Genomic DNA, 15131 nt, shown 5'->3' with positions numbered 1-15131 from the left:
GTTATGCCTGTTGGAGAGGCCCCTATCCATCATCTTATTTTTAACAATTCAAATATAAACAAGATGAAATTGGAATTAGCTCCTGGCCAAGAGGATGTTGGTGGTGGAGCTGAAGCAAGGAATGAAGATGAAACTGGTGATCTTCCTGATGATATTAATATGGATGATATCTTTGATGAACTTAAATCTGATTCTACTAATGATCCTAACTATGAGTCATCTGATTTTGATGCTTGTCTTCGTGCTCTTGAGGAGAAGGTTGAAAATATAAATGTGGCTCATGATCTTCGATTTAAATATATGCACAAGTATTTTAGGTGCATAAACAAGGGCCTTCATCAACTTGATCCTACCATACCTGCTCCTTCATCTGGATCTGATTAAGTGTTTTATCCTTTGGTCTATATTAACTCTAATATTGTTTTACCTTTGTTGGTGTGTGAACTTTGATTTTACTTCAGTTTGGTTAACTGGCCTTTGTTTGTGGATTTGAATTGGTTAATAGTTTGTAGACTTTAATTTGCTTAAATCTTGTCTAATTAATCCTTTTCTTACTCCTGTTTATTATCCTTTTCCATTTATTTTTTGCTTCCTTTGTCATATTGTGACAAAAAGGGGGAGAAGATTTCAAGTAGTTTGGATTAATTGGAATGGATAATGTATATGGATTGAAGGGTAGTAACATTAATTTTTATGATATATATGTGTGTGCTACTCAGGGGGAGTAAATAAGTAAGGAAGAATTTGTGCTAGTTAATGAACAACTGGTAACTGATTCTTTAACCAGGCTATAACTGGTTCTATTATATATGTCTGGTGCATGATTGACTAGTGCATGATTCTTTATTGAGCATGTTGTGCTTCTCTTATTTTTTTTTAGTGTGTTTTGTCAAAAATTTGACAAAGGGGGAGATTATAAGTGCTATGGTTTTATGCTCCTTTGGTTGTCAAATTTGTGGTGCCAAAACATCAATCTATGTCTTGTGTAGCTTATTGGTATATATGATCAAGACATTGCATCTCCTCTCTAAACACTTTGCTTCAAGTCAAGAATGAAGAACTACTTCAAACTATTTCAAGAAATGCAAGTACAAGCTACAACGGAAGAAGTGATCTTGTTTAAGACCCAAGTCAAGTGTAATTCAAGCTCCAAGAAGTACAACTCAAGATTAAGTGTAATTCAAGCTCTAGAAGATCTCAATCTCAATGTTATATCAAGTAGAGAGATCTCAAGCTTCACAATCTTCAAAGGTCAACTATCATCTGAAGAAATGAAGTCTCAATGATCATATACCTCACTTTCAAGCTATGATTGACCTTAGATTGACCTTAGGGTAGGTCATTTTGTATACATAATTCAAATTGAATTACTTTATATGTATTTGGACTGTTTTAAGACTAATCCTAGCTCTGGCTCGACCAGTCCTAGCTCTGGCTCGACCAGTCCAAGAAATTTCAAGACCAGTCCTAAATTGTTGCAAAATTTCAAAATTTTTTGGTTGAGTTACGACCAGTCCTGGATACTGTTCGACCGGTCATGTGAACAGTGCACGTCTCATCCTACGACCAGTCCTGGACCTACGACTCAAATTTCAGCAACTGTTCTTGGTTTCTCATGACCAGTTGTGGTGGGCTCACGACCAGTCATGGACACCCTACGACCAGTCGTGAAACGGTTTTATCCGATCGCGCATAAAATTTTAAAAATCTGTTCTTTTACGACCAGTCTAGTCATAGATGAGATTGCAACTATAAATAGAACACGAATTTCAGAGTTTAATATCGAATTTCAAGTAAAATCAAGGCATCACTCTGAGATAAGTTTGTGTTCATTTTTAAGCTACATTGTGCATATTTAATGTTCTCTTTTGTTAGCTTTATTAATTTAATTTTATTTCTATATTCCAATCTGAATTGAAAAGAGGAATTGTTGTATTCCTTCTTCTTGGAATCAAAATCAAATATAGCTAGCCCAACTGGTTTAATTTAAAATCAATTAGAACCTAGAACCATTTCAAAGTGAGTATTGGACATTGAACTTCCACATTCGAACTTCTACTCCGATTAGTTCTTCTAGGCTGCTACAAAAGGACAAATCCAGGTCTTTTATTGTATTGTAAATTTCCTTCATTTTGGTTTTTGTTTGAGATTAAGTCAGAAAAATCTCAATCTAGTAGTTATCTAAGGAGAGCCAGGAAAACTCAGAAGTGGGGTTTTTCAATTGTGTAAGCCCATTTGAAAGACACAATTGTGAAGGTTTTAGGTGAACCTGTGAAACCTATTTTCATAATGAATGCTAATATCCCCTATGTGAGGATATTAGGAGTGGAGTAGCAAGCTGTGTGGCTGTTGTTTAATAGTTGGTGTACACATAGCGAACCACTATAACTCTTTGTGTTTGGTGGATGTGTGAGTTATATTTCCTATCTTTTATCATTTAAGTTTGTGGAATGTATATGTGGATGTGAATGTTGTAATAATTTAGATTTAAATTCTTGCAATTTATTTTAATTCCTTGCTATTTATTTATTCCTCTTCGGTTTGAGTTTTTGATACGAAGAACGTTCTAGAAATAAGGTTGTCCTACCATAAACCCTTGGTTTTTATGGTGTAAGGTTGTCCTTAGAATAACATTTGTATCAACCTCTCAATACTTGTTTATTGAGGTTGTCTTCATTTTAGCATTTTGAATTGATTTCCTTTATTTGGCTATCTCATTATTTAATTCTGCTGTTATTATTTTAAATTTGGCATTGTCCTATTCACCCCCCCTTCTAGGACATATAGCTTGGCCTTTTCAAAACGGATGGACATTTTTGCTCGAGCTATGGCCCACCATCTGGCCTCTTTAGCATGATCTGATCTGTCCATCATATCCACGAAGGAGATCTAACCAGAACCTAGGTTGTTTCACACGTTGCATCACACGTGTGTGCGTAGGAATACAAGCGCAAATAGAGGTGTGCATGCGGTAGTTTTCGAAAATGGAAACCTATTGTGCTGCCAACTTGGCAATCCATGTGCCTCCTAGTCTTTACATCTTAACCATCAATGGGAAGCCAATCCTAGCCATTGAAAACACAATGCGCTGTTGCCAGCTATTCAACCGAACGACAAGATATTTTCATGGAGAGAGAGTGGAAACCCTAGATCAAATCCTAACCGTGATTTCTCCATGTAAGGGTTGTGAGATAGTTAGGGTAAGCATAAAAGGTGTAAGGGTCGAGTAGTAGGGCCTCCTTCTCTGTTTTCTAGCAGCTGCACTTGAAAAACAGTCGTTTCCTTCCACCAGCGAACCCACCACCCAAACCTTCTTAAAGCTTCAAAAGAGTTTATCCATAAGCTTCCTAGGGTCCATTAGGATCGTTTGCAAGAAGTAGATCGAAGGAAGGAGCAGTTCTGTTGAAAACACCGTTAATGGTCACCTCCTTCTTCCTCGTTCGAACCGCATCGGGTTCGGCTTAAGTTGGGTCGAGCCAAGTCGTCCAGGGGTGCTGGACCTTCAATAGAGAGAAAGAAAATAGAAGGATAAAGAAGAGAAAGAGAGTAGTGTGTGGAGCTGCAACCGGGTCTCATGTTGCACGAAGACTCGAGTCTACCGAGTTGGGGCGGCATCTGAGTCAAGCCCTGACTTGCTTGACCATGCAGGGACTGAAGAAGAGAAAAGGAGAGAGTGATTGGATGAGGAAGATGAATCAGAAAGAAAGAGAGTGAGGGGGCAGTTGCATTACTACACCAACTCGAACTGAGCCTAGTTCAGCTTGCTGACGAGTTTGATTTCGAGTTCGAGTCATGCCATAACTAGGTAGAGTTGGTTTGGGTCTACTCCAAACGTTACTGGAGTTCCAGCAAAAGAATAGGGGAAGGAAGAAAGGAGAGAGAAGAGAGAGGAAGCAGTAGGTGAGAGGGAGAGAGAAGAAGAATGACGAGTGGGTTGTGTAGCTATCGAGTCGACTCGACTCACTTGAGTTGGGTTAGGCCGTCCATGGCTGAACTCCCAGCACAGAGGTAGAAATTAGGAGGAAGAAAGAAAGAGAAAGGAAAGAGAAAAGATAAGGAAGAGAAGGAGAAGACGAGACCAGTTAGAGGTTGCCGAGTTTCCAATTGAGTTGACTGAGTCCTCACCACTTCAGACTCAAATTGGGCCAGTTTCAATGAGATCCTAATCCAGTCAACTTAGGTATGCCAACTTTCAATTTTTTTTTTTTTTTTTTTATACATTTGCATTGTCGAAACTAAATTATTGTTATTTTTACTATTGTTAAAAAAATATTATTAGACGCTATTAATTCTACTACTTGATTGTTAGTATTAGATATTAACATTGATCATTATTAATGCTATTCTTATTTTGTTATTAGTAGACTATTGATTATAAGATTAGTGTTGTTAGTATTAACTAACAATTATTACTTATTATTACTTCATTTATAATATTATTATAAATTAATTATATGAACTAGATTTTAAACTCTAAATCAAAGCCTAATATTAGATTAGTGGATAAAACCCTAAATCTAAGTATAATCAGAACCATAGGTTATGATCCTAACTATAGATAGTATATGAAACTTGAATATGACCGTGCAAAATTTATAATTCATGGTAGGATTCGGTTCTAAGAGTGCACGCACCTAGCGACACTAGTGGGTGATTCGATTCATCAGGTGATGATTTCTTCCCCTTAAGCTTTCCATTTTCCCATTAGCTTAAGTGATAGTTTATGCTTTAATTTTGGTTGATAATTGATATCTCTATCTCATAATTATTTGTACCAATTATTGAAATTGAATTCTAGATTTTGTGCTCAATATTTATCCTGCATGAACATCTATATGTTGCACTTGTATATTTTCTCATACTTGTGGATTGCTTGTGAAACTTGAATTGGTACATCGTGAGGAAACCCCACTTATAAATCTACATCCAGACATGGGATGTAACTTGATTGATCATGGTTATAATGGGCCTTTGACTTAGTGGTTACTCGAATAATGGAATATTGATGTGGGCCTACCATCCATGGGCTGTTGTATCTAGGTGGTTCTTGAGGATGGTCTTTTATATCATAGTTTTGATAATTGCCTTATGTGACTTAGTTTTGATATCTGCCCTACGTGGCTTAGTTTTGGTATTTACCTTATGAGGGTTCGATGTATTATTTCTATATAACCATGTGATGGTAAGTCCCATATACTGAATTATGATTGACCACTAGTTGACTAGGCTTCCATTAAACATCCTAAGGTGGAGGTCTTATGAGTCGGGGATGGTGGGAATGAGACATTATACCTGTGCTGTCGACCTACACTGGGTGATGTGTTGAGGGTTAAATATTGCATATCAGACTCCAGTTTTTTCCTGGATTTACAAACATAGTACTGTTTAACGGCTCGATTTAATCGTGTTTGTGATGCAGGGCGTATTTACGAGCCTGGACTGGGAAAGGGTACTAAAAGCATGGATTTAACAGTCGGATGTCACCAAGGCAAGCGACGGACCCCAGGAGACCAAGATCGACAGATTTGCATGCCAAGGATCCAAGAAAATCGAGAAACTGAAGCTCAAGTGGCATGAAATTGGTCTAGAATGCAAGATCACAGGGTTCCCACCATCTGCTTGGCTCGAAACTTCATACATAGCCTGAAGACCATAAATTAACCGTACACATCAAAAATCATCTATTGGATCGCTGTGAAAGTGGCCCGATGGACAGATCAGCCCACAATTTACCGATCTGGGGCTCACCTGATCTCTGGATATGCCTCAATTTTGGACTCAATCATTTAAATCATATGGGGAAGTGGATGAACGGAACGGATTTTCGAGATGCATCACAGTGGGCCTTATCCTGCGGTGCACGAGAACATCACAAGAGAAGCACGCGGGGCGCACCAAATCCGGTCAAACCAGTCAGCCACCGCTGACCCGCTCAAACCAAGATTTTGCAATCCTGTTACGGAACAGGGGCTGCGGACGAATCGTCGTGGGCCACCATGATCGATTATACGACTGATCTGAGCCGTCCATTCACTCTAGAGTATAGGCGTAACCATCGCCTAGGAGGCGAAATTCCAGAAGACAATGGAGAGATGATTTCAGCTGTCCAAACGTAAGATGAATGGCGGAAGAAAAACATTAGTGGACCACACCAAAACTCGACAAAAACTAGCCCATTCTGACCGAAAAATCGAGAGGAATCTGATGGACGGGGTGGATTTTATCAGTAACATCACTACGGGTCCCACCGAACACGTCAGCGCATCCGCGTAGGCCTTACACGTGTCCGAGAAAATCGAAAGTTGCGGGCAGTTGCGGGCCACCGTCCGTGAACGGATCATCGATCCAAACCGTCCATTTGATCAGGAAAGGGGTGCTTACACTCACCACGCTGGCGGATTTCAAAGAGGGGAAGACTCCTCCTCTCAAACTGATTCCAAATGCAGTCAGTCTATGCGTTTTCTTGCACAGAAGTAGAGTTCCGCGAGGAATCTGCTGCGAATGATTTCGCACTCTAGCAGGTCGGTTCTGCTGGTTCTCTACCACCCTCCTTGCTCTATAAAAGGAGGAAAAGGAGAGAGAGGAGGGAGATGGAATTCGAAGGGAGAACGTGAAGCAAAGAAGAGGTTTTTTTTTCTTATTTTTCTGTCCTATTTTTTTGCTGCTTTATTATTATTATTTTTTTCATATTTAGCTTCATCATGTTTATGTGTGGCTAAACCTCTTAGCTAGGGCTAAGAGGTGAAGCTTGTAGTCTGATGGGAGAGATTTTGCTTGTGCCTCTTGTTTAGACAGACTGATGTTGATTTTAGTTCAAATTAAAAGGAATACTTTCAGTTTTTTTTATGGTTTGTTGTGACTGAAATTACAATAGATCTATGATGGCTTTGAGTATTTCTTCATCCCGTTGATGTTTATGACGTCAGGAAGCCCTGTTGTTCACCATCATCTCATGGGCATGGTCGGATGACGGTACCCTTCCTAACCTTCATGCATTGTTGATCGGTTGGTAATTAGTTTAATTCTATTGTTTGCTTTGTCTCCTTGGCATGGTTTGGTAATGGAATCCATTCTAATTCATATACCTCTCATCTCGTGAAAACTATATCAAAGTAAGTTCAGTTTAATTTCCATGATTCTTGATGCAGGCATAAGATCTCCCTGATCTCTACAAGTGGATCCTCTGAATCCCTAGTTTCTTATTTCTGATTCTCTTAAGTTTTACATTAATATTTCGTCATTACTCTTCAAAATATAATAAATTTAAATTCCGTTGTAGTCTAGTTCTAATTCTACCTAGTTTCAGATTACGTACAAGTATTAGTCCCTTGGGATTCGACCTCGGTCTTACCGAGTTTATTACTACGTCACAACCCTATACTTGGGGAGAGAACATGTTTTTGGCGCCGTTGCTGGGGACTGGCGGTTGCGATTCTCTAAAATTAATTAGGTTTAGAAGTAGTTTAATATTAGAATTTGACTAACTTTAGTTTTAGGTTTTTAATTGATTTCTAGAACTAACTTGTTTCCATGTTTTGTAGGATCCTGACATAAGTTCCTAAATTGGTAATTCCTTCCTAATTTCTCTACTTTTTCTACTTTTAAAATTAGGGTTTAAACTTTAGAAATCTTCTAATTCTAGTATTTTCCTATTTGTAGGAAATAGTTTATTTTTAGAAATTTTTCTCTTTTGTTTTTAGAAACTAGGTTAGTTATTTCCCTTTTTAGAAATTAACTTTCTATTTTTATTTTTAGTAACTTTCTAATTTTAACTCTTTTAGAATCTAACTTTGTTTCCTAATTTATTTTTAGAAATTTCCACTTTCTTTTAGGAATTCCTTCTTTTAGAAATCAGTTTACTACTATCTTTCTTTTAAAGGATTTTTCTTCTCTTTTTAGAATCTAACTTATTTTATTTTGCAGGTCCTTAACTTAGGGGCTTCAATTTGGTAATTTCTTTCCAACTCTCTCTCTCCTTCTTTCTAGATTTTCTTTTCCTTTCTTAGGATTAGGTTTTGAATTTGATTAAGGGCTACGAGTGTTTCATGCCCAAGTGGGCCCGTGACAACACTCGACGTCTCTTGACTGAAGGAGGATTGGTTGAGGGGTTGACTATCCATCGCAGGACTAGACACCACTCGAAATCCCCTGAGTTAATTGAAGTTATGGCTGAAGACCAACCTCCTCTACTTCCACCCAGGGTGGAGGATACCCAAGATGAGAATGAGGTGCATCAGGCACCCCCGCCTCGTACTTTACGAGATTATCTACAACCGGTGGGTGTGAGTACGCCCTCATGCATAATTTTTCCTAAAAACACAGGACAAATGGACATCAAGCCAGGAGTTATCCAACTCCTTCCCAAATTCTATGGACTTGAATCAGAAAGTCCATATTTACATTTGAAAGAGTTCGATGAGATTATAGCTACATTATATTTTCCTAATGTATCTGAGGATACAATCAGGCTGAAACTCTTTCCTTTTTCCTTAAAAGAGAAAGCTAAGACGTAGTTACATTCACTGCGTCCTAGATCCATTGGCACATGGAATGACATGCAGAGGGAATTCATAAAAAAATTCTTCCCACATCATAAAACGATTACCCTTAGAAAAGCAATCATGAACTTTGCCCAAAAGGAAGATGAAACATTCTTCCAATGTTGGGAAAGGTTCAAAGATTTGGTCAGTTCATGCCCACAACACGGATTTGAAACGTGGCGCATTACAAATTTTTTCTATGATGGAGTGACATCTTCCATGCGCCAAATGGTCGAGACAATGTGTAATGGAGAATTCATTAATAAAAATGTTGACGAGGTATGGGATTACCTCGATAGTCTTGCTGAAAAAACACAATCATGGGACTATTACCTAAAGTCGAACACCATGTTTAGGCTGACTCAATTAAAGGAGAAAGGTGGATTATATCTCTTGAAAGAAGAGGATGATCTCAAGTATAAAGTGACTACGCTCATAAGAAAAGTTGAGGCCATCGAAGGAAATAAGGATAAGGTTAATGAAATTGTTTGCGGCATCTGTGATTGCAACATTCATACAACTGAAAATTGTCCTACAATACCCGCCTTTCGAGGAGTGTTGAATGAACAAGCTAATGCCGTAAACAACTATCAAAGACCTTTTACTGGACCTAACTCCAATACGTACAATCCTGGTTGGAAAAATCATCCAAACTTTAGTTAGAGAAATGGACAAACGGCTACCCCTCAATGTTTCTTCAATCAAAATTCAAATCAAGTAAAACCTCAAGATGAACCGGTTCAAAATTCCATACAAGAGCTGGCTCAGGCAATGCGGGGAATTACAGATTTTATGCAAAAGATAGATTCTCGTATGATGGTTGTAGAAAAGGGGATGCTTCCTGCACAACCTCTCCCCAATCCTAAACCACAGTACGAGATTAATGATCCCAGCTCTTCAAATCAGATGGGGCACGCTAAATCCATCACCACTCTTAGGAGTGGAAAGATCATTGATAAAACTCTTCTGGTTAGGCCCGAAAAGCCTCAAGAACCAGAAGAGGACAACAATGATGGATCTAGTGATGCCCCACAAAAATTAGAACCGAAACTTCTAGAGAAGCCAGTTGCTCCGTTCCCCAAACGGTTGGTTGCACCAAAATGTCTTTCTAACTCTCAGGATATTCTAGAGGTGTTGAAACAAGTGAAAGTTAACATTCCTCTACTTGATGTCGTGAAACAGATTTCTTCATATGCCAAATTTCTGAAAGACTTATGCACGACCAAAAGATGGCAAAGTATTCAAAAGAAAATCTTCTTGACTGAGAAAGTGAGTGCCATCCTGAAGCAAGACGTGCCGCAGAAATTCAAGGATCCCGGTAGCCCAACTATATCATGTGTAATCAGGAACCATAGAATTGATCACGCACTTCTTGACTTAGGAGCGAGCATAAATCTGATTCCCTACTCGGTATACAAACAGTTAGATTTGGGTGAGATAAAACCCACCCTGACCACACTACAACTTGCTGATCGCTCTGTTCGTGTACCAAGAGGGATAATTGAGGATATGTTAGTCCAGGTCGATAGATTTTACTACCCTGTAGATTTTATCATCCTGGACACTAAACTCATCAATAACATGAGCACTCAGATTCCCGTCATTCTTGGTCGCCCATTCCTTGCCACGTCAAATGCAATTATCAATTGCAGGAATGACGTCATGACTGTTTTTTGAAAATTTGACATTGGAGTCAAACATCTTTTTCAATAATGGCAGCAACTCAGAGGATGATGACGATTTCTACGACAATTAACATGATTGACTCTTTCATGGAAGATACGACACCTCTAACCTTATCCTCTGACCATCTAGAGACGTGCCTGGCCCACTCCCATGATTTTGATGATGACATGATTAGGGAGACGTGCGCCTTGCTTGATACTGCACCGGTACTTGAAGTTAACCGGTGGAGGCCACAACTTGAAGAATTGCCACAAACCGATGTAATGCCTCTACCGTCTAACCTCAAGTCGCCGAAGCTTGACCTAAAACCTTTGCCCTCTGATTTGAAATATGCCTATTTAGGTCAAGATGAGACATACCCGGTGGTGATCTCTGCCCACCTGGAGAAACAACAGGAGAGTATGCTCATATTTACTCTCATTAAGCATAAAGGAGCCCTGGGATGGATGATAGCGGACCTTAAGGGAATCGATCTCTCGATTTGTACTCACCACAAATATCTTGAGGAAAATGCAAAAACCGCTCGGCAACCACAACGTAGACTAAATCCAAACATGAAGGAAGTGGTTAAGGCCGAGGTTCTTAAACTATTGGACGTGGGTATCATATACCCTATATCTGATAGTCAATGGGTGAGCCCAACTCAAGTGGTTCCTAAGAAGTCTGGAATCACCATCGTAGCCAATGCTAATATTGAACTCATGCCAACTAGAGTCACTACTGGTTGGAGAATGTGCATTGACTACAGGAAGTTGAATACCGTCACGAGGAAAGACCCTTTACCATTCATTGATCAGATCCTGGAAAGGTTAGCTGGTCATTCCTATTACTGTTTCCTTGACGGGTATTCGGGCTACAACCAGATAGAGATAGCCCCTGAAGACCAGGAAAAGACCACATTTACATGTCCCTATGGCACCTTTGCCTACCGAAGGATGCCATTCGGACTATGTAATGCCCCTGCCACCTTTCAGTGATGTATGCTTAGTATCTTTTCTGATATAGTGGGGCAATATCTAGAGGTCTTCATGGACGATTTCTCTATCTACGGTCCATCTTTCAGCAAGTGCTTGGAAAGTCTTAAATGTGTGCTGAAAAGATGTGAAGAAAAGAACTTGGTACTTAATTGGGAGAAGTGTCATTTCATGGTTCGGAAGGAAATTGTCATTGGGCATATCATCTCGTCCAAGGGAATCGAGGTAGATAAGGCAAAAATCGATCTTATCTCTAACCTACCTCCACCCAAGAACATCAGAGACGTGCGATCCTTCTTAGGACACGCAGGATTTTACAAGCGATTCATAAAGGACTTCAGTCTCCTCTCTCATCCTTTATGTAATCTTCTTCAAAAGGATGCTCCATACGAGTGGACTGAGCAATGCCAGGAAGCTTTCACCAAGCTTAAGGGCATGTTAACCACTGCACCTATCATGCAGCCACCCGACTGGAGCCTTCCTTTTGAGCTTATGTGCGACGCTTCTGATTATGCTCTTGGAGCGGTTCTAGGCCAGAGAAAAGATAAGAGGCCCTACGTCATTCATTATGTAAGTAGAACTTTAAATTCTGCCCAAGTGAACTACTCGACTACGGAAAAGGAACTCCTGGCCGTAGTGTTCGCTTTGAATAAATTTAGGTTCTACTTGATCGGATCCAAGATCATTATCTACACAGATCATGCGACACTTAAGTATCTTCTTTCTAAGAACGATTCTAACCCCCGTCTAATATGATGGATCCTTCTACTCCAAGAATTTGATTTGAAAATTAAAGATAAAAAGGGAGTAGAGAACGTAGGGGCCGATTACCTTTCTTGCCTTAATACCTCTGATTCCCTTGAGGTGACCCATATCAATGATATATTCCCTGATGAACAACTATTCAGAGTCTCCCATTCACCTTGGTTCACTGATATTGCTAATTATCTTGCCAAAGGTTCCATACCGACACATTGGACTGCGCAAGATAAGAAGAAATTTTTCACCAAGGTGCGTAACTTTTTTTGGGACGATCTGTATTTGTTTAAATATTGCTCAGACTAGATCCTAAGGAGATGTGTGCTAGACGATGAGCATCAGAGTGTCATCTCCTTCCGTCACTCACAGGCCTGTGGTGGTCACTTTTCTGTTAAAAAGACCACAGCCAGGATTTTACAGTGTGGCTTTTATTGGCCCACTATGTTCAGGGACACTCATGAGTTTTGCAAGGCTTGTGAGCGTTATAAAAAATTAGGAGCATTGTCCCGTCGAAATATGATGCCTTTGAATCTCATCCTTATCATAGAAGCATTTGACTGTTGGGGCATTGATTTCAAGGGACCATTCCCCTAATCATTTGGAAATTTGTATATTTTGCTCACCGTAGATTATGTCACTAAATGGGTTGAAGCAATTCCGTGCCGAAATAATGACCATTGCACGGTCATTAAATTCTTAAAAGAGAACATCCTTTCGCAGTTTGGGACGCCTCGAGCCATCATTAGTGATGGGGGCTCACACTTTTGTAATAAACCATTTGAGAGCTTAATGAAGAAATACGGTATCTCTCATAAGGTGAGCACCCCGTACCACCCACAGACAAGTGGGCAAGTTGAGATTTCTAATAGAGAAATTAAACACATTTTGGACAAAATGGTTAGCCCTGACTGTAAGGATTGGTCAATCCAATTGATCGATGCCTTATGGGCATACCGTACTACCTTTAAAACCCCTATTGGAATGTCTCCCTTTAGACTTGTCTATGGGAAAGCTTGTCACTTGCCTGTGGAGCTGGAACATAAAGCGTACTGGGCGATCAAAAATCTTAATTTCAATCTGGACAACGCTGGCTCGCTACGCAAACTTCAATTGAATGAACTTGAGGAAATCCGGAATGATGCGTACGATAATTCGAGAATTTACAAGGACAAGATGAAAGCATTTCATGACCAACACATTTTGTGAAAATCATTCATGCCTGGTCAGAAGGTCCTTTTGTATAATTCTCGATTACATCTCTTTCCGGGTAAGCTTCGATCTCGTTGGACCGGCCCTTACATTGTTGTCACTGTTTTTCTACATGGAGCCGTTGAAATAAGAGATCCCGACAATGGCAAGGAGTTTAAAGTCAATGGACATCGATTGAAACCATTTGTCGAGAAATTTGATTCAGAGGACATGTCCATGCCCCTAACTGCTCCTGTTTACCAGGATTGATCTCCTAGTCTGATGGAGGTATAGGTAGGTTTATCGCTTTCATAGGACTAGGGTAGTTGTTTTATTTGTCTGGCTGAAGACGGTAAACTTAGTGCTCCTGGGAGGCAACCCAGCTCTTCATTTCATTTCATTTTTATCATTAGTTATTTCAATGTTTGTGAGTAACATTGCTGCAAACCCTCACGAGACTACAACTCGTCCACTAGGGGCAACCTAGGGGTTTAAAGGCTTGTTGCATACGCTAAATGCAATCGAGAGTACCTACGAAAGTGGTATAGGTAGGATTTTATTTTTGTTATTTTTGTGTTACCTTCTCTCTCGTGCTGACCGACGCCCATGCTGCGATCTCTTGGAAAGTGTCTCTCGATTCATCATCCAGGTACTATCTTCCCATCACTTCATATTTACTTTTCGTTGTCCCAAGTGCATTGCATGCTCATATCTTTTACATTGAGGACAATGTAGATTTTAGGTTGGGGTGGGAGATTAGGTGACCTAATCAGCATTTTCGCATTTTCTTGGTCTTGAGCAAAAACTGTGGAAATTTTTTAAAATTTTTTTTTTTCTAGGATTTCTAATGAATTCGAAGTGATTTTGACGGCCATCTAGGGCACTTAGAATTTCAAGATGCGTGATGTTGGTACTTTATGACTCTTGGATTCAGTTATCTATTAGATTTCATAGTTAAATTTAAATTGTTAGTCCATGGTTAGAGGTTTTAAACATTGATTGAGTCATGATTTCATATGTCACATTTTGCTTACACATTAAGATTTCAGTTCGATATTGAAGGATTAACTTGGCAATCATTAAACATGAAAGGAACCAACTTGGGAAAATTGAATGGATTGGGCAAACAGTCTTTACCATAGGTTTGCTCCCTATAAGTGAGGATTCGATTCCCCATAGACGATATTTGAAAAAAGAGTTGAGTGTACAGTCTTTACCATAGGTTTGCTCCCTATAGGTGAGGATTCGTTTTCCCTCCTTGGCTTTACTTTTAAAAAAAAAAGTTGACATAGTGTGAAAATCATCAAAAGCTGGAAGAATGAATCAAGTTTCGGTTTAGGTGTTGGTTATTATGAATCCTTTTGTAGTTACCAATGATATCCTGAAATAGAAAAGTGAATTTTAATAGTGTTAAGCCGAGATTACACTATACACTCATGGTACTCAATGTTTAGAATTGTCGAATTAATGGAATAATATTTGAACTTGATTATGAAGTTTACCGTGAGTCTGATATTAGGAGAAAGTAATGCTAACATTCATGAATCTTAAAAATTCTAGTATTTGATGTGTTATTCAAAAATCACTCGAGTTCATATAAATTGTCCTGTAATTCTCAACTTATTTTTCGCATACTTTGCTTGGGACTAGCAAAATGCTGGTTGGGGGTTGTGTTGAGGGTCAAATATTGCATATCAGACCCCAGTTTTTACCTGGATTTACAAATATAGTACTGTTTAACGGCCCGATTTAATCATGTTTGTGATGCAGGGCGTATTTACGAGCCTGGACTGGGAAAGGGTACTAAAAGCATGGATTTAACGGTCGGAAGTCACCAAGGCAAGCGACGGATCCTAGGAGACCAAGATCGACAGATTTGCATGCCAGGGATCCAAGAAAATCGAGAAACTGAAGCTCAAGTGGCCCGAAATTGGTCCAAAATGCAAGATCACAGGGTTCCCACCATCTTCTTGGCTCGAAACTT

At 39.4% G+C, this 15131-nt stretch overlaps 1 non-coding gene across 1 annotated transcript; it reads right to left on the bottom strand.

The window, feature by feature from the left end:
- Window positions 1-8603: 8603 nt before the first annotated feature.
- LOC131241658 (small nucleolar RNA R71) lies at window positions 8604-8710 on the bottom strand. The gene has a single exon (XR_009169217.1). It is a non-coding gene; the product is annotated as a small nucleolar RNA R71 (small nucleolar RNA).
- Between the last annotated feature and the right edge of the window lie 6421 nt (window positions 8711-15131).

Source organism: Magnolia sinica, chromosome 3 (genome assembly GCF_029962835.1).
Source record: "Magnolia sinica isolate HGM2019 chromosome 3, MsV1, whole genome shotgun sequence".
In the NCBI taxonomy this organism is placed as follows: domain Eukaryota; kingdom Viridiplantae; phylum Streptophyta; class Magnoliopsida; order Magnoliales; family Magnoliaceae; genus Magnolia; species Magnolia sinica.
The sequence above is the reverse complement of the archived record's forward strand: the minus strand, read 5'-3'. Positions and strand labels throughout refer to the sequence as shown.